Source organism: Rhagoletis pomonella, unplaced genomic scaffold (assembly GCF_013731165.1).
Source record: "Rhagoletis pomonella isolate Grant_MI unplaced genomic scaffold, Rhpom_1.0 Rhpom_scaffold_00004, whole genome shotgun sequence".
In the NCBI taxonomy this organism is placed as follows: domain Eukaryota; kingdom Metazoa; phylum Arthropoda; class Insecta; order Diptera; family Tephritidae; genus Rhagoletis; species Rhagoletis pomonella.
The window spans coordinates 83,102,835-83,129,665 of record NW_023458558.1 but is presented as its reverse complement, the minus strand read 5'-3'; positions in this window follow the sequence as shown (position 1 = coordinate 83,129,665).

Below are 26,831 nucleotides of genomic sequence, written 5' to 3'. Positions count from 1 at the left end.
ATTGAAGTTTCAAGCATTTCTGAAATTTACCGTTATATGAAAAGCGGCCGTAATTTTAGTCCAATTTCAATAATTTTCAACGCTTTGCTTTTATGTGGCAAGCACAATAACCATACCGAGTTTGGTACAAATTGGTAGAACGGTTACCGATATACCTATATGTGATCATAAGTTGGCGGTGCCACGCCCATTTTCCATAATTTTACCGTAAACGTATTTCTTAGTAAAGAATTGTTGCAAACGTCAATTTTGAATAAATTAGCTTTAATATTTACTGATTTATCGAAGAGTTCGTATTTCTCTAAATAACCCTGTTTACTGTGGGTGTGGTTATTGTCCGATTTTAAAAATTTTCGGCCTTTTGGTATGCTGTACCAAGGCCAACAACTGTGCCAAATTTGGAAGAAATTAGTGCAGCGGTTACCAAGATAAACACATGTAACCATAAGTGGGCGTGGCTATGCCCATTTTCCAAAAATTTATAATATTCTTATTTTTCGTCTGAAAATTATTGTAAATATCAATTTTGAGTGAATTATCTTCACTAAAATATCGCAGTTTTCGTATTTCTGGAAATTACCGTTATATGGGAAGTGGGCGTGGTTACAGTCCAATTTCGCCCATTTTCAACCTACCTTGGATTAACAGAAACCTACATACCAAATTTCGTTGAGATATCTCAATTTTTGCTCGAGTTATCGTGTACACGGACGAACGGACAGACGGACAGACAGACACGGCTTAATCGATTTCTCTATTCATCCTGATCATTTATGTATACATTTGTCTATATCTATCTCGATTCGTTTTGGCTGTTACAAACAACCGTTATGTGAACAAAATTAATATACCCTTGTGCACAAGTGCGCTCGGGTATAAAAATTGTTTATTGTAGCTTAAAATTATTGTAACCATTTGTTGTACAAAAAACAAATAAACAAAAGTTCACAAAAGTTGATATAAAACTATTCGTCGACTTAAATTGTTAACTTTTTACTGAGCATGTTTATTTTACGAGGAGGAAGTATCGAAAGCCTAACCCCGTCAGTGTGAAACTTCAATCCAAACTAAACTTCCTACCGTCATGTACCATTCCCCTCCCGGTACCACCGTCAAGGATTTCGTCGTGATTATAACACCTTGTGACTGATAAGGTTATAGAACTATTCTCTTCTTCTTCTTCTTCTTATTTGGCGCTGTAACCGCCAAAGCGATTTTGGCCAACTGACGCCAATTGGAAATACCAAGTGAAGCCAGAATACTTTCAGAGGTGGGGCGTCGGTGTCCATTCGAACGACATGGTCAAGCCAGTTGAGCCGCTGTATTTTAATTCGCCTTATAAAGTGGTTTTCGTACGTAGAGAGAGGACTTTACTCCTGAATTGCCTACTCAGTCCAAAGCAGTACTTGTTGGCAAGAGCGATTCTGCGTTGGATTTCCATGCTGACATTATTATCGGTGTTAATGCTGGTTCCCAAGTAAACGAAATTCTCTACTTTCTCGAAATTATAACTTTCAAAAGTGACGTGGGTGCCATGGCGCGAATGTGCTATTGTTTGTTTGATGACAGGAGATACTTTGTCTTGTCCTCGCTTATCACCAGACCCATTCGCTTTGCTTCCTTGTCCAACTTGGAAAAGCCAGGACAGACTTCGCGGTTTTTCTTACCGATGATGTCAGTGCCATCGGCATAAGCCAGCAATTGTACGCTCTTGTAGTAAATTGTTCCTGAGCGGTTAAGTTCTGCAGATCTTACTTTCTTCTCCAACATCAGATTAAAGAAGTCACATGAAAGAGAGTCATCCTGTCTGAAACCCCGTCTGATGGCGAAAGGAAACAGAGCAGAGCTGGTGGTTTTGCTCAACGTAAGTTTTCACAGCCGTATGGGTTTTGAGGGGATGCCAAATTCAGACATAGCGGCATATAGGAAACTCCTTTTAGTGCTGTCGAAAGCGGATTTAAAGTCGACAAATAGGTGGTGAGTGCCGATTATTTTCTCGCGGGTCTTTTCCAAGATTTGGCGAATTGTGAATACCTGGTCTATGGTAGACAATACATTCGATAAGACCATGCAACCTATGCTTAGAAGGCTGATCCCGCGGTAGTTGGCACGCATGGCGGGGTCGCCTTTCTTGTGGATTGGGCAGAGCGCACTTGAATTCCAGTTGTCCGGCATGCACCTTATTACCTCCTTGCCATCGTAATTAAATAGCTCAGCTGACAGGCTGTCAGCTCAAGCAGCTTTGGCACTTTTCGTCATAGTCAGGCGCTGGGATATCAACTCCATCGTCATCGACTGGGACCTCGGGTTCGTCTTCTCCACTTCTTTCAGTGCTTCTGCCATTCAAAAGGGTCGAAAAGTGTTCCCTCCAAAATCTGAGTACGTTCTGGACATCGGTCGCTAGGTCGCCATGGTTGTTCCTACAAGAGTCTTGAAACCTTCCGTAAGTCGCACAACCCGTTTTTTGCTGCTCCGAGGGTCGTATATTGGATGCATCAATATAGTAGTGCGAGTCGATGTTTGGCCCTCGGAGCGTACGTATGTACATCTAAAACATGGAAGCATGCCTTTCGTCTATCGCAACATGCTCGATTTGGTTTCCCGTTTTTCGATGTGGAGACATCCATGTAGCTTGATGGATATTTTTATGCTAGAACCCAGTAATACATACTGTCAAGTTTCGGGCCCCGGCGAAGTCGATCACCCTCAGCTAATATGTACGCTCTAAGCTAAGAGAGCTTAGGATGCCTCGTCCCTCTCTTCCATCGTGGCGCTGGCACATATAAATAAGATGTTAAAGAATCTCGCTTGGATGCGGATTGTGGCTAACCTTTCGTCCACTAGAGTGAACGCATTTCGTAGATGGCGTTGATGTCAGCCTTTATTTTCCCTAGGACATCAACCAGCCGGGCAGAGGCACCATCCCGATTAAGGGTTCAGATATTCCCAGTGCATACCCTAAAATCATAGTCCTTCCTATGTTTGCCGTGATCGTCATCAAAAGAAGGGGGTATCATCCCTTCATTGGGAAGGATTTTAACGTGGCGGAACCCAAGCCCAGCGCACGCGGGCCACTCCCAGTTGAATAGCAGTCAAAAGCTTTGCAGTACTGGGAAATGTACAAAACGCAGTGGTCAAAAGCGAATATCTCAACTAAACCCTGATGTATTTCATAGCTCTACATACCTGTATAGTAAACTAAATAGCCGGACCGGACTTTATTCAAAATAAAAAATTTAAAAAACTTTTTTCCGTGTACTCTGTAATATTCCTCCGCAATTTTGTAAGGTAAACTAATAATTTGTAATCATTGCTTTGCAGCGAAATATCTTCTCTTAAATTATATACATAGGTATGTATAAATATGAGGACGTATTGAACATTTTGAGTATGCAGATTTTTTATGCTGGTATATTCATTTATGCTAAATATATTACTTGATTCTGTTTTGTCACACTTAAGAAGTAAACGTCTTGGCTGTTCACCCAACCGGTCTATAATTTTATCAATCTCAGATTGGTTCTGTGATACAAAACTTTCATTGTGCGCTTAGAAAAGACACAAACCTAAATACAAAGTAATAAACAATTGAACTATTTTTGCTCATTGTCGACTGCAGCCAGGTTTGACCCTTTTTAAATGGAAGTGCTTTGAAGTTAGAGAGAATAACTTCATACAGAACCGGATGATCCACAAAACCAATTTTTAAATCAATTTACTAATTATTTTGTTAGCGTTGGGAGTTTAATTTGTTATACAGTATATATATAGAAAAAACCTTGAAAGTTAGGGGGGGAGGGGCGAAATTATCAAGCAAGCATTTAGTGGTACTATTTTTGAATATCTAGGCAAAAATTTGGAAATTAGCCCCTACCTGGCTACGCCCATGTGTAGAGTGTTTCAATTTTTGTATGGGGAAAAAAAATTTCGTCCTAGAAAACTGGGCACCCCCTTATTTTTTTCCTTTTGATATTTGTAATATCTATATATTCTACTGCAACCAATACAGGGTGCTCAATGACCTTGAAATGCGCTACTGAATCGCTGTGAAACTGGCAAAAATATTGGTGATTTTTATAAAAAGCGACTGTTGCCATGACAACTGAAGCTTGTGATATTTTAATAGATAGTTTAAATTTGAAATGTTCTTAGGTTACTTAACCAATTGTTTGATTAATATATGTACATAATCAGCCCTATTCTGCATTTCGACTCGAATCGAAATTTTCTCCGTTTGGCAACTTTGGTATTCTGCGTTCCGTTTCCTTTCGATCAATCTTCGAAATTTACGATTATACCTATTCTACATTTCGATCGTAGTTCCGTTTTTCTAAGTTGCAAATTTGTTGACGGAGAACATTTCGGCTGTTATTTTCGTGGGTTTAAATAACAAAATTTTATTAAAAAATTTAAGTAAAATATACTGTGCATGATTTTAAGTCATCATAAATGAATTTTCTCGATTTCTGTGTTTTCGCGAGCGATTTCTGTGTTTTTACGGGCAAAACGAAAAATTGGCTCAAATAATGGCTACCAAAAGGGATATTGCGCGACGTTTTCAAAGTGGAAGTCCAGGCGTTTTTGTTTACATTATCTATAAATAAGACTGTGAAATGCACTGAATACAATTTATTATTTTTATATAAAATTAATAGATGTATGCACATAGATACATACATACATAAAATGTGAAGTTACATAAAAAAGATGCTTTTATTATTGCACTCGTTTTTACTAACTTTTTAAAAAGAGGTGCGTATGTTGTCTCGAGTTCGATTTGCTATGGAAAGATAAGCTTTGTTCTTCCCCTCCTCCCGACGGCTTTCAAAATGGGATTCATTTGCGTTCAAATCTTCCACTCTGTAGTAAATGCAAATGTTGTGGAGTGCTCAAACAACGTTTATGATTTCACTGACTTTAAGCGATGAGTAATACAGTTCAAGATGAATTCCTTATGACTCTTCCTTCATCATCTGAAAAAGATCAAACGTGTCCCTAAATCTCCGCCTTTCAACTTCCGCATCAGCAATCTGGGACTCGTTCTTCTCTTCAAGCAATAACGCCGCGGCTATGGATTTCATTCTTATAATTATGTATCCACTTAAATTTTATTTTTAAATTACAATGGTGCTAGGTATATTTAGTTATTTTAAAATATTTACAAACTTTAACTTCATATGCTGCTATAGTTTGGTGGCAAATATTTCTTTGTTTTGTTTCGATTTCACACATTCCTAGGCAAACAACTGATTTCGAAAGATGTTTTCTCTCTTCCTCTTCTTCTTTCGTTTCGATCGTAACGCAGAATACCTAAGTTCGATTCCAGCGGAGCGGAATGCGGGAACGTAATCGAAATGCAGAATAGGGCTGAATACTCCTAAAATAAAATATGAGCATCAAGAGCATCCTCTAAATGGATACTTAGAAACGTCAGGTTTGGTACCAGGACCTCTTTCGGCAAGAGGAAAAATTTTGAAAGGTGCCACAATCCTAGGGTTGGCAGATTTTGAAACGGGGAAAGGAGTACATTTATATTTTCGATAGCAAAAAAGCAGTACATGACATAAAAAAGGAGTACAATTTTTTTTTCTTTAATTTTTTGTACAATTTATTGTTACAAATTACCATTAATTAGGTACAAACAAACAAAGATATCTTAGAAATCTTTTTCAAATAAATATATGGGTTGGCTTTCCAATAGGGACGATTGTTAAAGAGATGGTGATCGAGGGGGAAGTCGACGTGGCACCTTCTCCGACCTTTTTGGAGAGGGCATGAACCGCCATTGACAAAAATGTTACTGCCGACCACCTAGGGCCAATGCGGGACCCCTTAGAAAAATTGCCAAAAGTCGCAATTTTCACTTGCGTCGACAGTATTTTTGCGTAGAATTCGGTTCTCAATGACCGCCCTTGCCGGAAAGTTTCGAAAACTAAAAAACAAAAAACTACAAAAGAATTCCAGACTCTTTCTGAATGTATGACCATTTTTTAATTTAAGCCTTATAATTAATTTAATATTCTTCTGATTTTTATACCCGAGCGCCCTGCCCCTAAGGCTATGCTTACACCTTTTCACTATCACACTTAACTTTGCTTACTAAGTAGTGTTTGCCACAATATGAATGGCAAAGTAAAGCGCGCAAAATAATAACTGTCGCACAGGTTTTTTGAAAAATAAAAGGGTTCTTTATAGATTTTGTGTTTTTTTTTGTTAACTTTGTAAATATTTTACTTTAATTTTATTAATTGGTTTTAAAATTTTAATCCTGATTTGCATTTGCCAGCTTTGGGAGATAAGTACATGCGGCACGAACTTCTTTTTCAGGTGTATTTTTTCTTAGATTTTGTATAAAAAAAATAAAAAAAACTGTATAGGGTTGGTCGAATGAATGCCCTCCTACACAGTGGTCTTGAAGCAACCATAGCTATGACTAAAATGCCAACCAAAACGACTTACATAACTGTCTTTGTACATAATCATAGATCAAAATTTCGTTGAAAATAAAATTCCATCTGCTCCTATGCTTAAAATATTATAAAATGTTGATCTAGAACTTTCCAAATCCAGTTATATAATCGCGAAGGTCTATGGTAATATAATTATAACACTTTCTTACGTTATAAGCATAAAATATTTTAACTTAGTTATTCAAGAGATAATATTACATAATTGCATATTTTAATAATTCTTATTGCATAAATTTTATAAATTTACAAAGTCAATATAAAATATTATTTTATATAAATTCATATGTGTTTTGATGAAAATTCAACGACAGTTTTTTTTTAATTGATTATATATTTAGGGTCGTCAATCGAATTAACTTTATAATTGAGCCAAAATTTTAAAAATACGCCATGAATGGATTCTCCAGCTTGCTCCGACCACATTCCGAAGCCGTCGTTGCCTAAAAAATGCAGACAATGTTCCAAATGATTTAGAAGCACGTGAATTTTTAATGTTTCCGACATTTCTGTGCTTCGGAAGGCTTTAGCGAGTTTACTTACATGATTTTTTAATTCTGACCCAACTGACAAAGCAGTCAACCCATTGGTGGAGTTTTTTTCACTCAATACATTTAAGGTATGTGCTCTCCCTTGTATAACTTTTGGATGGCTGGTTGCCCGAGCAGTGAGCCAGATATAACAAGAGCATGAACTTGTTCTTGTTTCTTTTGTCGAATCTTCATAGTTAGGCATGTCTGGAAGAGGCCGCGTTGCATTTGGTATATCCTTATCTCGGTCACAGAGAACCCTACGACATGTACCACAAATGCCTAATGGGAACTTCGAATTGGTCAATCTAAAATTTTCACTAACGTATTTTTTAATAAGACACTCCAATTTTCCGGTTATATTAAATTCTGAAGGTTTTGACGATCCGAATTTAATCTTTCTCCCACAAGGCGCGCACACTTTAAATCTGTTCTCTTCGTGATTACACTTATGTTGCGGATGACTTATAGAAGACATGATGTGCAATCAAATAGCTTACACCAGAAATATTATCATCGAGAAAAATACTATCTGTTTTTTTTTTACACTAATATACAAAACGATAAATTTAGAATACTCTGTTGAACAAGAAATACTAACAATTGCAGTTAGATTTTTTCCAAATTTTCATTTGACAATATTTTAGGCATAGGAGCAGATATGATTTTAATTCCAACTGCATATTGGTGTATGGGTGCCTTCCAAAACAGGTATGCAAGCAGTTTTGGTTGGCATTTTAGTCATACCTATCATTGTTTCAAGACCACTGTGCCTAGTCACCAGTTTCGAGTCTTTTCGATTGCTGAGTATGAGGCCTTATGTTGGACAAAAGACGGAGTATAAAGGACCCAAATGGGGGAAATTAGCCTATGGTTACAGAAAATATGCAATAAGGTAACCGGCGAAGACTTGCGCTTTTCTCCCAAAGTGTTTACCGCCGGTAAAACCAAATGAAGGTTAAAATTTAAAAACAGATTAATAAAATTGAAGTAAAATCTGTGGATAATTAACAATAAACTACTTTTTCGCAAAATCTATAAAGGCCCCTTTTATTTTTCAAAAAAAAAAAAAAACTGTGGAACAGATATTATTTTACACCCTGTATATGGTAAAATATTACTAGCTGGGAAAAGGAGTACAAAAGAAGTACAAAGCTAATAAGGAGTACATTTCCAGATATTTTTTTTGGGAGTACAAGGGAGTACATTGCAATAAAAAGGAGTACGTTTACTTCCAAAAGCAGTACGTCTGGCAACCCTACCCAAGCCCCATCTGGGAAAACATTTTTTTGGACCACTCTACTGAACAAGGGTGGGGATATAATAAGTACGAAATCTTGACATCTTTAATTTCTTGCAGAATCTTAAAGGATAAAGAAATATGAAAATGTAAAAAATTCTACCCGGCAGCTGTAGTAAACTTTGCAGTGTCCAAAGTAACAGTTAGGAGAGTCTAAAAAGTTAGTTGGTGTTCTAAAGTTAAAAACTTACTTTATTAACTTGCATATGTGTTTGATTGTATATTATAAATGCACATATACTACAATACTAGATTTCGTGCACACGCCAGGATCTAGAAACTAACAAAACTCTTTTATATGTAAAACGATTCCAAAGTAAATTTCTTATCGTGCTCTGTATGCATATTTACGCTCATATCAGTGTTGCCAGATTCTTTTTCAAAAAAACTGCAAAGTTCTCGAAAAAACTGCTAAGAGAGTTTTTAAAAAATTAAACTTAACTAAACAAAAAAAGACTTTACAAAATGAAACCTATAAACCTGTGTTGCTAGATTCTTTTTCAAAAAACTGCCAAGTTCCCGAAAAAACTGCTAAGAGAGTTCTTAAAAAATTATACTAAACTAAACAAAAAACGACTTTACAAAATGAAACCTATAAACCACATTTTCTTTTAATGTAGCGCAGTGGCGACTGGAATGCAAAGGACTTCTTCTTTTATCTTAACAATTTACTTACAAAAAAACCTAAAGCGAAGTTTTAATTTATTCGTTAAAATCAGAAATCGGTAATTTAAACAACAAATATGTTGGTGCTTGGCCGGGCTTCTCCTCCACTATGTGGATGATGATGTTACGCAAAGAGGAGGGACATACAGTTTTACGCCGACTCCGAACGGCGATTTTATTTTTATGAAAAGCTGTTTTTCATGGCGGATACATTGGGGGGTTTGCCATTGCCTGCCGCGGGGCGACTGCTATTAGAAAAAATTTTATTGTTTATTATTTTTTGATGTTGTTCGGAAATTGGGCTCGAACCAAGGCCCTGCGGAATGGTAGCGTGCACTACACATCAGCGGCCGTCAAGCTGTAAAAACTGAAATTTATGGTTTAAACTGATTCTGGCAACATAGGCACATACAAATATAAATATGGTCTTTATGTGTACATGAACAGCCTGAAAACGCTTTGTGGCACGAATAAACTACACGAAGACAAACATGAAAGCACCATTTCATGAAGCAAACTCTGTCGAAGACAAAAATGAGAAGGGCTGTACAAAACTAGCAAGGCGTGCTTGTGTGTGCAATCACTGCGTGAGAAGCCACTGAGTTAAGCCAACGGCTCAAGAGGGATCGATATTTGTAATATCAGGAATACAACGAAAAAGGCGAGTAACCCAACCAAAGTCGTAGGTATTGTGGGCTTGGGGATGCGAATGAATTGACGGTTGTGGTCATGGAAACAGTTTGCGCTGATGGCAGCAATACAGGCATACTGCTCAGGGTAAGTCTGTTGCTTGGGCGGCTGTACATATTTTCATGGCTATCGTGGTGTTTCATCTTTAGTGGCGCAATGTTTGCCAACGGTGGGGTGCTCGCGCAAGTGGAGCGCGTTAGATGGCTTCCTGGCTGTCTGGCAAGCACTTTGTTTCCGGCGCGTGCATGCATTGTCGCCTGGCAGAAATGAGTTCTGCGGATAATTTTTAAAGGGATTTAGGGATGATGTGGTGCTCGCAGCCATTTGAATACATATTTTTGATGACTTTGGTAATGCATATGCATTTAGAAGAGTAGACAGTGAGGGGTGAATATAGTCAGAAGAATTCGGGGTAGAGGTAGAAAAGGCACCATGTTGGGATTTAAATCCGCCCCACAACCGTTGGCATAAATAGGGACGTTCCGATACCATCAAATTATCGATACCTACTTAAATGAGTTTACTCAAATCGTTATTTCGATACTATTTATATGAGTAAACCGAAACCATTTTTCACGCAAAATCTGAAAAATCACGACGCATAGCGACACATTTTATATGAAACGGCGTAAATAACTAAAAACATGACTTTAAACACTTTTAATTTTTTATTTGTATTATTTTGTTGAACGAAAAATAAATAGCAATTTATATTGTATTTACAATACAGTGAGTGGAAGACCGACCTATCCCGGCAGCCAGTTCGAAAAGTCCCTATCTCAGAACACTTTTCAAAAACGTCCTATTTCAGAAATTGATTGAAAAACGCCCTATCTCTGAAAACTTTTCAAGAACATCCTATTTTATAACTCGGTTCAAAAACGCCCTATCTCAAAATTTTTTCAATATATGTATTTTCAGTTGAGATAGGACGTTTTTGAACCAAATTCTGAAATAGGGCGTTCTTGAAAAGTTTTCTGAGATAGGGCGTTTTTCAATTTCTGTCTGAAATAGGGCGTTCTAGAAATGTTTTCGGAGATAGGGCGTTTTCGAACTGGCTGCCGAGATAGATCGACCTTCCACTATGGTGTCGATATGTATACTTCGTCATTAGTAACGATATGTATATTTGTTCATTACTAACAGGTCTATTCTGCACGTTACCGAAGATTTCGTGACCGGAAAATTGTATTACCAAAAAATGTTACCACTTCATGTCACCGCGATTCTAGGTACGTTGGTAATGCAGTGAAAATATTCAGCAATTCAGCTATGGAGATTTGTGGAAATTCTTTGTGGGCAATACTTTGTTACCAGCTCATGAGATAGTAACCAAATTTAACGGTTACAAGAGCGCATAGAATGCGAAAAAGGTTTAAAAATTGACAGACACTTTAATTACCGGTTACACCATTTATGTTACTAGCGCAGAATGGACCTGTTAGACAAAAATTTCAACCTTTGAAAGGTTCCCACAAAACTTTACGGTTTTAAAGCATTGCTTTAACTTTGCTGTGGTATCAGTAATTTTGTAAAAATATATCCATACTTTAGATTTTGGCGGTGTCATTGCTTAAAGCAATTATTTTTCATAAAAAACGACGCTGACAAGATATGGCACTTGCTCAAATCGATTCGATACAAGTAATTTTATTTCGATACCTAGTATGAATCGAAACAATGATTCGAGTAAAAAAAGTAGTTGGTATCGAAACAAAAGTATCGAGTACGTACTCGTATTTACTTGTATCGGAACATCCCTAGGCATAAAGCCAGGTATGTCGCAATGCTTAACAAAGTAAAAATCTATGCATTCTTTCACAATTACTTTGGCCTTCCTCCCCTTATACAGTTTGCTCATCGTCGCCGCCATGATACAAAAAAGAAGGTAGTTCCATTGTCACTTTTTCGCCCCCATATTAACAACCTGGCAATTAAGTAGATTTATAAAATCCTCCAAATTTTATTATTAATTTTTTATTTATTTACAAACATTTTAATCTTAGAATCGAAAATTGAACAACCAAAAGATATTTTGTTGGGTACGGCTTGGTTATTTGAACAATAATTTTGGATTGTTGTGTCCAAAGGCTTAACCCAAAGCAAACAATTTTAACACAAAGGTATTGTAAAACAATTAAACGTTAGTTCAACCTAAAGATTTCAAATTTTCAGATACAAATTTATGAATAAATTCAGTTTGAAATATGGAACTTTTTGTAAAAAATGCTGTGGTCAGCGTAGCCGGAGTTGGACTGATGAGGGTTATTTTTTCTAAGCGCTGCCGAAAGCCTACAACAAGGAATAGTATTTTGCGCAAACCCGAATTTACATTTTCTCTGCCAAAATGCTAATTTTACCCAATTTGTCAATGGGTCCGTCCCTCCGTCTCCGCTCCCCACCCTAAAACCAATGCACAAATAACCGAACATTTCCCCTTTTGTTTTGGAAAGAGAATGCTCAATAAGTTGATAATTGTGTTTCTAGTCTTCATACTAACAATAAATCATAAATTTTGTTTCACACCAACTCCAATATTGAGTGAAATATATTTTAATTTTATCCAGAGAAGCAACGATATTGTCGAAATATACTAGAATTGGATAATACTCACTTTTTTGAAAGTCATGAGGCCTATGGGTCCCAAAGTAAACTCAGTTTTCAAGTTACTTGAAAGTCATGGACAAAGACAATATCGAAATGTGTAATTTCAGTGTCTCAATTATATCAGAAACAATCGTATCCGATATAGAAAACTGTAATAGTCCTGGCTAGCTACATTGTGTGATAATCTGATGGCATAAGACACTAAAAAATTTTCATTTAAAACGACCTCGAGCTCAATATAAATTGTTGAATATAATTGTTATAAAGGCCAAAAAAATTACAAAAACAAATAACTTAAGGACGAGTACACCTAAAAGTTAAACATTCTAAAAATAGAATTATTAGCAAAAACCAACAATACCAACAACCACATTATCAAGTGAATTGCAGCGGAATAGCTGCGCTTGATTGTGTTGGCATAACAAAAATGAAAATAGTGGAAAAAAGCAAACGATAATTTACAAGGCGTACTTAGCACGGTGCATAGGCAACTGGCTGAGTCAGTGGGATCGTCGGTTCGAATCCTACTGAAAGAAGTCTTATGAGGAAATGTGGTGATTTCCGAAATAGCTATACTTCTACAATTTTTTCAAATTATTGTTGCTTTTCCACAATAAAATTTTCATTTAAAACGGCCCACAGTGTGAGAAATACCCGTTCTGACTGGCCTTATTTCCAAAAATCATCTCTATTAAAAAAAAAAAAATAGTTACGTATTATAATATTAGGACACCCAGGTAGTAGTAAAATCTACTTAAAATTACAAAACTGCACGCATATTCTGTGTAACGGACCTACGAATGTGAAACTTTAATATATTTTTTTTTGTTTTTTTTATTACAAAAATTTAATGAGTTTTCAAAGCTGTTTGCAAGGCACTGCAAAGAGTTTTTGGTAATTTTTGATTTGTGTATGAAATAGTGCGGTTATATAAATAAATCTTGGTTTTGCTTGATTTGTAAAAAGTAAAGGTAAAGTCCTCTTCCGACTATTTTCGTTATCACATTTGTGTAATTGTTTTTGGAAAATTTATGATCTTTCGTAGGCTGTATTTTCCAAACACGGGCGAGTACGGGACTGCAGTTTACATCGAAAGAGGCGTGAGAGTGGTGTGTACGAGTTTCAGTAAAAGGAGGCTGCAGCGGTTCACATCTCCGAGATTTCTGATTCAAAAATTAAAATGTCCTGTGAAATAATCAACCAACAACTATTCGATATTTGGCCAAAAACTGTTGAAAAAGATCGCTGTGCTTCTATTATTGAACATATGAGGAGTAACATAAGCAATGGCTCCCACATAAAAATTGATGACGAAAAACTTGGCGTGTTTTGTAAGCGTTTAAGTCAAAATTTTAAAGACAGGTGGGTTAAAGAATATAGGGTAAAAAACGATTTTTAGACAATAATAGTGAATCGCTAAAGACAAAAATATGCATACCGTCAATAAAAAAAATCGAGGGGCAAAGGAACTGCAGGTAGGCCAACTAAAGATTTCAATGATTGTTCTTCACGAACAAAATCTAGAAAAGCAATAGGGCTATGAAGAAATGCATGTAATGAACACCTCTTTATGGCAGCTAAAATGAAAATCCGATCTGCAGGTAAACGAGACTCTGCCGGAATTTAATAGAACTATTTAACTCCTCTCCAGGGCATGAATCACGTATGGCGACAAACGTTTGAACGATATCGTGTCTAGAATGTCTTGCTTCATGAAAACCAAAAATTCTTAGATCATTTGTGCGATATCGTCAACACGATTCCAGTTTTGCTTCTAGAGATGGGATTACTCATAGACATGCCTAAGCAAAGTACCGGTAACACCAACTATGGAATACAAAAAAATCTGCTGGAATCACTGAAATAAATTTAACGCTAATAAAACGTTTCCATGTTTTATTGGAATTAATGGCATGTGGTTATGCCATTAATGCCAACGCTTTCGAAGAGTATGCAGCGATTACAAGGCAACTTTTCTTAAATGAATATTATTGGTACTATATGCCAGTAACAGTCCACAAGGTGCTTTATCATGGAAAATTAATCATTGAACACTGCATTTTACCAATAGGACAGATCTCAGAAGAGGCTCAAGAGGCAAGGAACAAAGATGTTCGCCGTTACCGACTACAGTTTACTCGCAAAGCATCTCGTATTTACACTAATCAAGATTTGTTAAAAAGGCTTCTAATATTTTCAGACCCATACATTTGTAGTTTAAGAAAACATCCAAAAACTAAAACAGGGATTCTGACACCCGACTATTAAAAGTGCCTGAAGAGTACATGATTGATTCATATTCCTAAGAATATTTGTAAATTTTATTACTGTGTTTAAAAACACTTTCAGAAGTCTAGCTCTTACCTAGTTACTTGTTGTTCTAAAACTATTTACTTTTGTATTAATATAAAGAATTTGATAACACAATTCATTAAATGAATGTTACCGTTTTGAAATTCGATACTTCATTAACCTAAATAATTTTGAAAAAATCTAAACATATATATATTCATATATCGGAAGGGGGCTTGTTTATAACACAATATGGGTAATTTTTAATATAGATAATCGTCAATACCTTAAAAGCTAGTGTACAAAATTTTGTTACATTATATGCATTACTTTTCAAATTATTATATTAAGGCCACTCAGATTGTGGAAATCTCACACTGTGCGGCCTCGAGCTCAATATAAATTGTTGAATATAATAATATTTTCATACAAAATTTATTACGCACGTATCCCTGCAAAAAATTGTGGGACTAATCTCTAAAGAGAGTATACCGAGATTACTCTCAATCGAGTACGATTGGGCATTAATTAGTCGCAACTAGTCTCATACGGGTAATAATGGAGGTCAATTACTTTCGACTCATCCCTTATGGGTATAATTGGAGATCATTTAGTCTCCAACTCATCTCTAACGGGTACTATTAACGATTTAATGATATGTACGCACTTAGTCAATGAAATTTCATGTGCGTCGTTGGCACACAAATAGAGTATTCGTCTAACCAAACTGAGCAACCCGGTTCGAATCTCAGCTGGCGCAAATTTTTATTTTTATTTTTTAAAAGTGACTAGTCGCTTTTTATACCCTTTTGGGTATAAAGGTGAACAATTAGTCCCTTCATAGGACATGCTCGAACAAAAGCGGACAGTTCATTCCATATAAAGAGATCAAAACTGGTATTAGTCGCATGTTCCTTTCCCTGCAAAAATTGTGCGATATTTTTGGCTTTGGCAATTCAAAGGCAGATGTCGCTGATCGCCTAAGTTCTTCGAAATTGTCGAACTGGTACGCACATACTAGTTAATAAACTAGTATTCTTTCTAACTGGTTTGGCTTTTCACTGCAGGGTAGTTGTTAATATCCGGAGATGGTCGGGTTCGAATTCCACAGCTGCAGGCAACATGCTAATTAAATTTTTTTTTAAGTTTTTTCTTAATTATTCGCTTCATGGATGCTTTCTCAGTACGAACGCGATCATTTTAATATGCGCGTAATTGAATTGAATATTTACCAATCTACAGTACTTTCGTTGACGTTTATAGTAAGATCAATTACGTTTCTATTTGGTTTTAATATTTTTTCCCTCAGCGTAGGTATAGAATTAAATGTAAAATTTAAACGTTTTTAAGATAATATATTAATTATTTTTAAAAGGTAAATGTTAATACAACTATCTTATTTATACTCCCAAATTTAGGATATAAAAACCCCTCTACCAAAAAACATAAATTAGGTAACGCCGCATCGATTTTTTTACAATTGAGCAATAGTCAAAAATCTCTTTTTATACCCGAGCGCACTTGTGCACAAGGGTATATTAATTTTGTTCACATAACGGTTGTTTGTAACATCCAAAACGAATCGAGATAGATATAGGCAAATATATACATAAATGCTCAGAATGAATAGAGAAATCGATTAAGCCAGGTCTGTCGGTCCGTCCGTCCGTGAACACGATAACTCGAGCAAAAATTGAGATATCTCAACGAAATTCGGTATGTAGGTTTCTGTTAATCCAAGGTAGGTTGGTATTGAAAATGGGCGAAATCGGAAAGTAACCACGCCCACTTCCCATATAACGGTAATTTCCAGAAATACGAAACCTGCGACATTTTAGTAACTACTGAAGATAATTCACCCAAAATCATATCTATAATAATTTTCAGACGATAAATAAGAATATTGTTAATTTGTGCAAAATGGGCGTAGTCACGCCCACTTATGGTTACATGTGTATATCTTGGTAACCGCTGCACCAATTTCTTCCAAACTTGCCACAGTTTTTGGCCTTGACACAGCATATTAAATGGCCGAAAATTTAAAAAATCGGACAATAACCACGCCCACATCCCATATAACGGTAATTTTCGGAAATACGAAAACTGCGATATTTTAGTAACTACTGAAGATTATCCACTCAAAATTGATATTTACAACAATTTTTAGACGAAAAATAAGAATATTATAAATTTTTGGAAAATGGGCGTAGCCACGCCCACTTATGGTTACATGTGTATATCTTGGTAACCGCTGCACCAATTTCTTCCAAACTTGGCACAGTTGTTGGCCTTAGTACAGCATACTAAATGGCCGAAAATTAAAAAAATCGGGCAATAACCACGCCCACATCCTATATAACGGTAATTTAGAGAAATACAAAATATTCGATAAATCAGCAAATATTAAACCTAATTTATTCAAAATTGATGCTTGCAACAATTCTTTACCAAGAAATACGTTTATGGTAAAATTTTGGAAAATGGGCGTGGCACCGCCCACTTATGATCACATATAGGTATATCGGTAACCGTTCTACCAATTTGTACCAAACTCGTTATTTTTATTGTGCTTGCCACATAAAAGCTAAACGCTGAAAATTATTGAAATCGGACTAAAATTACGGCCGCTTTTCATATAACGGTAAAATTCAGAAATGCTTGAAACTGCAATATTTCGAAATTTAAGGACGCTAATTTACTCAAAATTGACACACCCCGGCTTACCATCTAGCGGTAGCTTTCCGAAAACATATATTTAATACTTGCGCCGGGTATTTAATGTAAACTAAATTGCTTTTTTTATCATGGTCGCCGCCGTGGTTAAAGCTGGTAACTCCACTTTTTGGTACTGACGAAATCCATATGCCTGAATGGGTGAAAATATCTCTACAAGGTGGTGAAAGCAAATATTTTTATAGCCTTTAGAATCGCTAAAAAATTTTGGAAATAAAATCGGTTAATTTGAAATATATTAATATTTCTCAATGAAAAACTGTTAACTTTATAAATATACGATTTAGTACAAAGGGCCTACAGAACATTTCACACGAATTTTCGATTAATTTTGGACACACACGTTGTTTGAAGTTTGGCAAGCAGATTACCCACGCTATTTATTAAGAGTGCTACACAACACCATGCGGTTCCTCTAGGAAGAAATTTTAATTATGTCTTCCTTAAGGTAAGGGGAAACCAGGGCCGGATCTACGGTGGGGAAATCCAAATCCGAACGATTTCGTGCTAGCCTAAATTTTTTTCTGATATGAAGTTGGCCATTTCTAATAGATTTTGTCGCTGAACTCATATCTGAAAAATTTCCACAGCATTTTGTAAGCATCTCTTGTCCTTTCACAAGCCGCAAAGTGTGTTTTTTGAACACTGCATGCGAATTAATCGTAGCGCTTTCGACAGAAGCAGTATTTTGATACGAAACAAAATGGTTTTGAAAGCTAAAGTAAATCGCTTTCAATTGTGGCCATTAAGCCACAATTACCCCTTGACCTAAAAAAAATGGTTAAAAGTAGTGTTCTTCGAAAAACACATGCAAAATCCACGGGATTTATTCCAAAACAAAACCTTTATGTATTTTTTATCATACTAGTATTATAGATTTTGAGATGAGCAACACGATTGCACTGTTCCAAATTCGAAAAAATTTAGTTTAAAAAATGCATTGTTTATTGCATTATTTTCTATTTGCATACAGTTGTGCATCGTTCAGTCTATTTTATATCCCTCGAACAATAAGTGCAATGCAATACCTTTAATTTGAGCCAAGGTAGAGGACTCTAGGCCCTCTGAGAGCCAAGTTATAACAACTTTAAACAAAACTTCGAAACTGCTGTACTAGTTTTAACTCCAAAATTAGAAAAAATTGCGTAAAATGGCGAATGAAATTTCCTAATTAAATGGCTTAAAATAAAGGTCTTGAATAGCACTAAAACTCACTTGTTGTTCGAGGGATATAAAATTATGTGAAGGATGCACAGCTACATGTAAATCAAAAAAAAATGCTATATATAATGCGTTTTTCAAATTGAGGGGTTGATTTTTTTTTCGTTTTTTAAACGGTGGAATCGTGTTTCTCGACTCAAAATCTATAATATTAGTATAAAAAAAAACAAAAAATGTTTTTTGCGTAGAACTCTATTTTTGACCTATTTTATTAAGGTCAAGAAGTCATTGTGGCTCAATGACAATATTTTTCCTTGAAAAATTAGCTTCCAAAGCCATTTTGTTTCATATCAACATATTGCTTCTGTCGAAAGCGCTATAATTAATTGGCATGAAGTGTTAAAAAAGCACACTGTTTGCCTTCGAGTTAGCTCGGATATCTTATTTTTCAGTCGAGAAATCATGGTGCAATAATTACAGGTATTGTCTTCCCAGAGAGCGCATATTCCAATCTGCCTTATTTGAAATATATCATTGTTGCCCACACTTAAAGATTTACTCTAAGGGAAAAGGGATATTTCTATTCACCATATACCATACATGTCCATGTATTTTTTTTTAACAACTATTCTTGCAGAGAACTTATTTAATTTGGAAAAGCCGAAAAATAAACATTTGCTTAGTAAACAAAACAAAAATTGAAACAATATATAATATAATAAAATAAAATGTCTATCATATTTGGGCGTACAAAATTTTTGATTCTTATTACATTTACAAAAATACCCAAGGCGATTTTGCAGAGTCGTCTCACAAGATTTCCCCGCCGGATAGGCATGTTGATGCAAAGGCCAAGGTTGTGAAGACAGCGCCTGCTTCCGAATTCGAAACTCAACCAATCTCTCCCGACATTGCAGCATGAAGGACTAATTTGAGGGACAAAGACGACATCTGGAGAATAGCATGACGAATCTTCATTTCTTGTACATATTTTCTTCTAATATTTACAAATGTTTGTAGCATACATATGTATGTTGACTTAGTAGAAAAATTGCTATCTCTAATTGTTTTATTTTAATTTTATTTTGATACGAAATAAAGCCTGCTAAGTTTTTTCATTTATAACTTAACATTTTCCCTTAAAAAAATTATTTCTTAAAGGTCAATATCTAAAGTATACAAAGGATATTTCCAAATTTTGAAGGTTGTGCGTAGTTATTACTTTAAGCTAAGTATACACGATAGAGAAGAAACGCGAGACTTAGACAATAATTTCCCTAGAGACGTGTAAACACTCAATAGAGCTTTACGAGAGACTCACCTACACAGTCTATGTGAGAGTTATTTAGCGAGAGTTTTTCGCCGTGTACACAGTCCATCGCAACTAGATCGAAAGCTCTACGACAAATCTACGCTCTATTTGTCAATAGAATTTTTTCTCTACGGAGACGTACCTTTATCTTGAAAATGAATTTAATCACAGTTTGTGAAATTTCGAAATGGCTACGACACTAAATCGTATATTCGGCACAAGCACACCACTTTAGGTACGTTTAGAACGTAGCCAAATAAATTATCGGGAAATTTTCTCTTATTTTCATAGGCATTTCAACGGCTTTTTCAATGGTCTCCCTCCTTTGGAAAAGGGCATAAACATTATTAAAACATAAGGGATATTCACCAAATTGAGCAAGTGGCCTGGCACTCTGGCAAAAGACGTGGCTTGAGCTAATCTGCTCTTTTCCCAGAGTGCCAGGCAACTTGTCCCACTTCGTCAATATAGTGATGGCTGGAAATGCGCGATGAAATTCCTTTCAAGGAAACTTTTAATAGCAAAGATTGTTTGATGTGAGTCCAAAAGCAGACATGCTACCGAAGGGAGAGGGGGTCACCCACGTTCAAAAATTTATACACATAACAAGTAAAAAAAGTCTAAGCTCGGACGGAGCCGGGCGGTGCCCACTAGGAATGTTAATCCCGGGATCCCGGACTTTTTAAATTCCCGAAAATTCCGGGATTCTTAGCACATAATCTCGGGATTTTCGGGATTTGTAATTTGCACTGATGGCAATAATAGAAACTCCTTTTCTTGACCACAATTGGCTATAACATGGGCCAAATATAGTAAAACTGCATTTTTAGTTTTTCACTCTTACGTCAGTAATTCAAAATTGATTTAAAAAATTCAGAGAAATGTGCTTACAGAAAAAGTATGGGTACCAAATTAAAGAGGAAATTCTGTAGAATTTAAACAGGTTCAAGTTTGTAGTGCATAAGGACTGGTAAGTATTGAAAATGTCCTTTTAAAGTTTGATCCTTGCAATTTCGCAATATTTGCTTTTGAAAAAATTATATGTTAAGGACTTATATAAACTCGATAACATCCTCGAATTTCGTCCTTCTAACTACATCAGCTTAAAATTACCTAAATTACCTACCTATTCGTTCTGGTGAATCCAAAAATTTTTAATTTTTTTAAATTCTAAAGAAATATCCTCATTTGGTACCCATAATTTTATTCTACATTGCATTGAATTTTTTAAATAATTTTTGGAATAAGCCATATCTTTGAAATTACAAGGTCCTTTAAAACAAATCCTGACGTCAGAGATAAAAAATAAAAACGCTACTTTAAATAAAATAGTAGGTTTCAAATCCATTTATTTATTATTTATTTTAGGGTAGGAGAGCTTCTCAAACAAAATAGAAGCAATTTTTTCAATTGAAGTTGTGGAAAAGTAATGAATATTCAAATCCCGGGAATAATCCCGGGATCCCGGGATTGTGATAACGACATCCCGGGATCGGAAAAACTAAAAAATTAACATCCCTAGTGCCCACATATCATAAACGTAATTATTGCTAAAGCTTCAGTATTTATTGATTTATCCAAGATTTCATATTTCTCTAAATTACCATTATATGTAGGGCTGCCAAACGTCCCGGTTTTCCCGGACACGTCCCGGTTTTCCCGGACACGTCCCGGTTTTAGACTATTTGTCCTGGTGTCCCGGTCCAACCTTAAAATGTCCCGAGTTTCGTTCAAGTGTTCCGGTTTTCGATTTGATTGCACAAATTTTGAATAAAAATGACTACACTGAGAGAAAAAACGCGTTGTAATATTAAGAAAAATTTTATGAATTTACTGGGGGAAATAACGCATAGTAAACATGAATACTTTTTATTTGATGATCGTTTTAAAATGTTCGTATTTAAAAACAATACTTTCATGCCACGAACACGTGGTTTTGAATCAAACTGAACATTTGTATGCACATTAGGGCGGGTCAATTTTTTTTTCGACATCGTTCCTAGCAGATTCGGATTCTACATAAAATTCTAAGAAAAAAAGCCCTTTAGACCATAGCTCTAAAATCAATTTCGAGCCTGCGCAATTTTAAAAGAAATTATTTTTAATTAATACTAAGTCCATAATCAGATTAATATTTACTAAAGTGTTAGGAATGTTTCTTTTTTTGTAATAAAGAATTGTGCTCGGGAGTTTTGTGATATGAAAAATTAATTTCTGATATCTATTTTTTATTTAAAGAACCGCAAGATGGCGCTTCAAAGCAAATCTACTATATATTTGTGGAAGTATGTATGTATGTATGTACCAGGTTGCAGCCTGAACGGATGTATAGAATCGAATAAAATTTTGTCAAAGTATTGCCATGACTCCTGGACCTATAATAGGGTAAAAAAATTGAATCTCGCCAAGGGGGGGGGGGGATGAGGGATACCTCCCATAGTGAAAATTTTTAATCAGGTCTAACTTCGGAATTATAGTCACATGAACCCGAAATTTGAAATGCACAGATACCTATGTTAGGTGCTTATGGAAAGATATATGTATATAAATGAGTTTGTAAAAAGGGGCGTGGCACATCTTATAGGTGTGGAATCTTTTATCAGCTATAACAGCAGGCAGTATTAGTGATCTCATTGTATTGGATTTTGAAGATTTGTTATAATTGATCAAAGTTAAATTAAAATAAATTATAGATGATATGAAATTCACCGGGTCATCTTCTAGTCTTTAATATATACTCAGTTAATATACGGATTAATATTTACTAAAGTGTTACGAACGTTATTTTTTTAATACAACAAGAAAAAAATAACTATAATTTAAAGGAATGACACACAATGGCTAGAGTCGTCGCATGTGTGTATGTATATGGGCCGTTCTTACGGTTTATATATTTTTCATCCACTCGCTTATTCCTTACCGAAAATTTTAAATAAAAATTTAACAAGTTTTAACCGCTGATACAGTACAGGTAGCAGTTTAAAATGGGTAACTGGGTAAACTTTATAAAGAAAATATATTCTCTGGCTAAATTAATAAGCCTGCCCGGATAACATAAAATCCCAAGCTTGATAAACATTTGGTGTTATAAAAGTTTTATAAAGCTCTACTTGTAATTAGGAAAAATGCCGAAAAAAATTATAAAATTGATTCATTGATTGATTGATTGATAAAAATAGAGAGTGAGTTATGGCTATGACAATAGAAACTAGAAAAAAGATACCTCGTGTTGAAAGCAAAAAGGATCTAAAACCAAAAAAAAATATAAATACATTGTTAATCATAAAAAAACTTATGATTCGAAAAATAATTTTAAAATATTGTAAATTTTTTTTTGGTTTTTTAAAGTTAAGGGTAAATAAACCCTTAAACTTACAGTAACGAACAAAAGTAAAGGCACAGTAAATTTTACGCAATATAGGCAAAGTATTTTTTAGAAAAATTCCAAGTATGCAGTTTAATAATCCATTCAATTTTAGTTTATCAAAGTGCAGGTTTGAAGTTGCTTGAAAATCTGAATATAAAATTGCAAATTAGTATGCAGATTTATTGAATTTTCCTGAGTTTTTCACAAAGTTTACACATTTGATTTTTATGTGTTTGAGTGTAGTATGAACTATGTTTTTATAAAAAATTATCGGAAATAAATTAAAAATTTTGCATATATGTAATGCGAAAATTTACTGTGCCAAAACTATTGTTCGACACTGTACATATAAAAAAATACATACAGTAACTTCTCCCGTTACAATAGTAAAAAATATGTAATTTGCTTTGTTGTGCAATCTTGCGGTTCTTTAAATAAAAAATAGATATCAGAAATTAATTTTTCGTATCAATAAGCTCCCAAGCACAGGTTTGAATTAAAAAAAATATATATGTGTCACACTTTATTAAATATTAAACTGCATATTTTATCAATTCGTCGGAATATGTTTTTATGTATGTTACCGCGTAACTTTGGACTACGTTATCAGTTTTCTATAATTCTTTTTGAAAGGAAAGGTGGTTCCTCAGAGGTAGTCTCCTACTAATTGAGTGTAGATCCGATAATTGGGCCATGAAGAAAATAACGGTACTTTTAAATTTGTATATGAGAATTGAAGTCGGTTTTGTTTTTTTGTTTAAATTTTACTCCAGTGTCCACAGCTTCTATAAAAGAGTCGTAGGCCATATTTTTTTGCTAGTTCAATTGTGGAACATTTGTATGACATTGATGCGAGCCTCAAAAGTTTTGAACAATATTTGCGAGTATGGCTTTTAGTTTTTACCGCTCAGGTAGGTGGCAGGCCTATAGAGAATATTTCTTAATCAATAATTTTTCAAATACTTTTCGCTCGACACCTATATTATAATACATACTTTATCTTATTAACTTAATTGAATTAAATTTTCGAAATCGGTGGCAACTCGACTAAAAAATATTTTCAGTAGTAAGCCTTCTTAAACCCTTTTAATTTGATACCCATATTGCAATATTTAATTTATCTTATCAATTTTATTTAACTAAATTTTGAAACAGGTGGCAACCCCCCTCAAAAATATTTTTGCCTGTAAGCCTTCATAACCTCTTTCTTTTGACACCCATATTGCAATATCTAATTTATGTAATTAATTTACTTATATTGGGATTTTTAAACAGGTGGCAACTCTCTATTTTTTCTGGTTTTAACAATCCGAATATTATAAAACAACAAACCAAAAAAATAAAAATATTCAAATCGGTCAAGCCGTTTTCAAGTCTTAGCGAGGCTAACGGACAGAAATCCAATTTTATATATAAGATATCTTCTTTTAAAAATGCGCAGGCTCGAAATTGACTTTAGAGCTATGGTCTGGAGGAATTTTTTTCTTAGAATTTTATGAAGAATCCGAATATGCTAGGAACAATGTCGAAAAAAATCGATCCATAGAAATTGACCCGCCCTAATGCACATTTATATATCTGGCTGTAGCTGAGTGCACGAAGATGCTTGCCGCAATTTGCTAATTCCCAGAGCGTCAGGGTTCAAATCCCATTACAGGCAGCATGAAATTTAAATATATTTTTTTAACTTAATTATGAAAAAGCATCCGTCAAGTGCAAAGCCCTTCATTTTAATATTGGCGTAGGTATTTGATTTGCATATATCTATACTAAATACTAAAATTTGTATACTTAAATTTATTACGAGTTGGATTGCTGCTCTTTCATATGCGATTTTTTTTTAAATTTTGCATGTTTTGCACAAGCAATAGTTGATGATTAATATAAGTGTGTACCTAAATACGTTAAAATGACATGCACAGAGTTTTACAATTATATTAAGCAAAGGCCAGAAGTTTTGAAACAAGTTCACAGCAACGAAACAAATGACTGATATTTTAATGTTACCTTGTATTTAATTTTTTTTCTTTCCTGAAACCTAGATTACTTATAAGTACCGTGCCGTACAAAATTATTGGCTCGGAGACTATTTCATCAGATCACAATTTCTAATCAGATCTTTTAGAAAAATTTTGGAAATGTAGCTTTTGAGCCAATTAGTAAAGTGCAAGTCTGAAGTTACCAGAAAATTTCGTTGAGTTTTTGCAATTATTTATTTTTTGCGGACAGTGTCTTCTACATACAAAAAAATGTCGAACATAGTTTGTATGGAAGAAACTCTCAGTAAAAACAATACCAAAAATCAACTAAATTTTTATGGGTTGCGAAACTTCAAATTCAAAATTTTTATAAAAGAGTCTGAATAGAAAGTTCCGAATTTGTATGCAAATTTATTGCATTTTCCCGAGTTTTGCACAAAGTTTAGAAATTTTATTTTTACGTTTTCTGATGTATTTAGTATAAACTGTATTTTTATAAGGAACATTAAAGGTAAGGTAAAAGGGCATTGTGAAAAATTCTCTGTGTTTTAGTTGTGATAAATTGTTTTGTTTTGCTGGTGTACGTTGTAATGATCTCATGATCTCATGTTTTTATGTTTTTGTTTTTGTTTGTCAAAATAAAATTTTACTACATCCTTTCGTACGTAATTTTTGTCGAAACGAAAGGGAAGGGAGCAAGAGGCCTTTCCCACCCTTAAGTGTCCCGGTTTGGCAACAGAGATATCTGGCAGCCCTAATTATATGAGATGTGGGCGGGGTTATTGTCCGATTTTAAAAATTGTCATCCATTTGGTAAATTGTACCAAGACAACAACTATATCAAATTTGGGAGAAATTGGTGCAGCGGTTACCTAGATATACACATGTAATCATAAGTGGGCGTGGCTACGCCCATTTTCTAAAATGGTATAATATTCTTATTTTTCGTCTACAAATCATTGTAAATATCTTTTTTTAGTAAATAAGCTTCAGTAGTTACTAAAATATTGCAGTTTTCGTATTTCTGAAAACTACCGTAATATGGGAGGTAGGCGTGTTTACTGTCAGATTTTGCCCATTTTCAATACCATTGGTCCTACGCTAAAAAGAAATATACACATCAAGTTTCGTTAAGATATCTAAATTTTTAAACGAGTTATCGTATGCACGGACGGACGGACAGACAGTCACCGCTTAATCGATTTCTTTTGCCTGTTACAAACAACCGTTATGTGCACAAGTGCGCTCGGGTATAAAATACATATTTAATTTTTAGGTACATTTATCTTCCTTTAGGTAAAATTTTGTCGGCAAATAAGTACAAATTGAAAATTTAATTATCATACCTAGTGCGAAAAAGTATTTTATGACGTCAGCGAATAGGTGAATGTCGTCAAATCGGCGAGGGGTTAGCGGTCAGCGGATGTCGCCACCTTTATTTTCGACAGGTGGCTCTGATATACATACATACATACAACAAGCGTTGACAACAATTCGAGATAGAAACCTAACTCAAGGCGAGAGATAACAATTGGCTACCGTGCTTGTATAGTACGTGATAGAGTAAAGTTGAGATTTATCTATTTTAACTCTAGCTAGAGCTAAATTTTTATCTATTAAAATAATTTTACAGTAACTTACAAGTAATTCTAAATTCTGAGGATGTCCCTCATATGAGAGGATACAAAAGGACAAAAACGCCAACCATGGAAAAGCTTGAAGTTTTA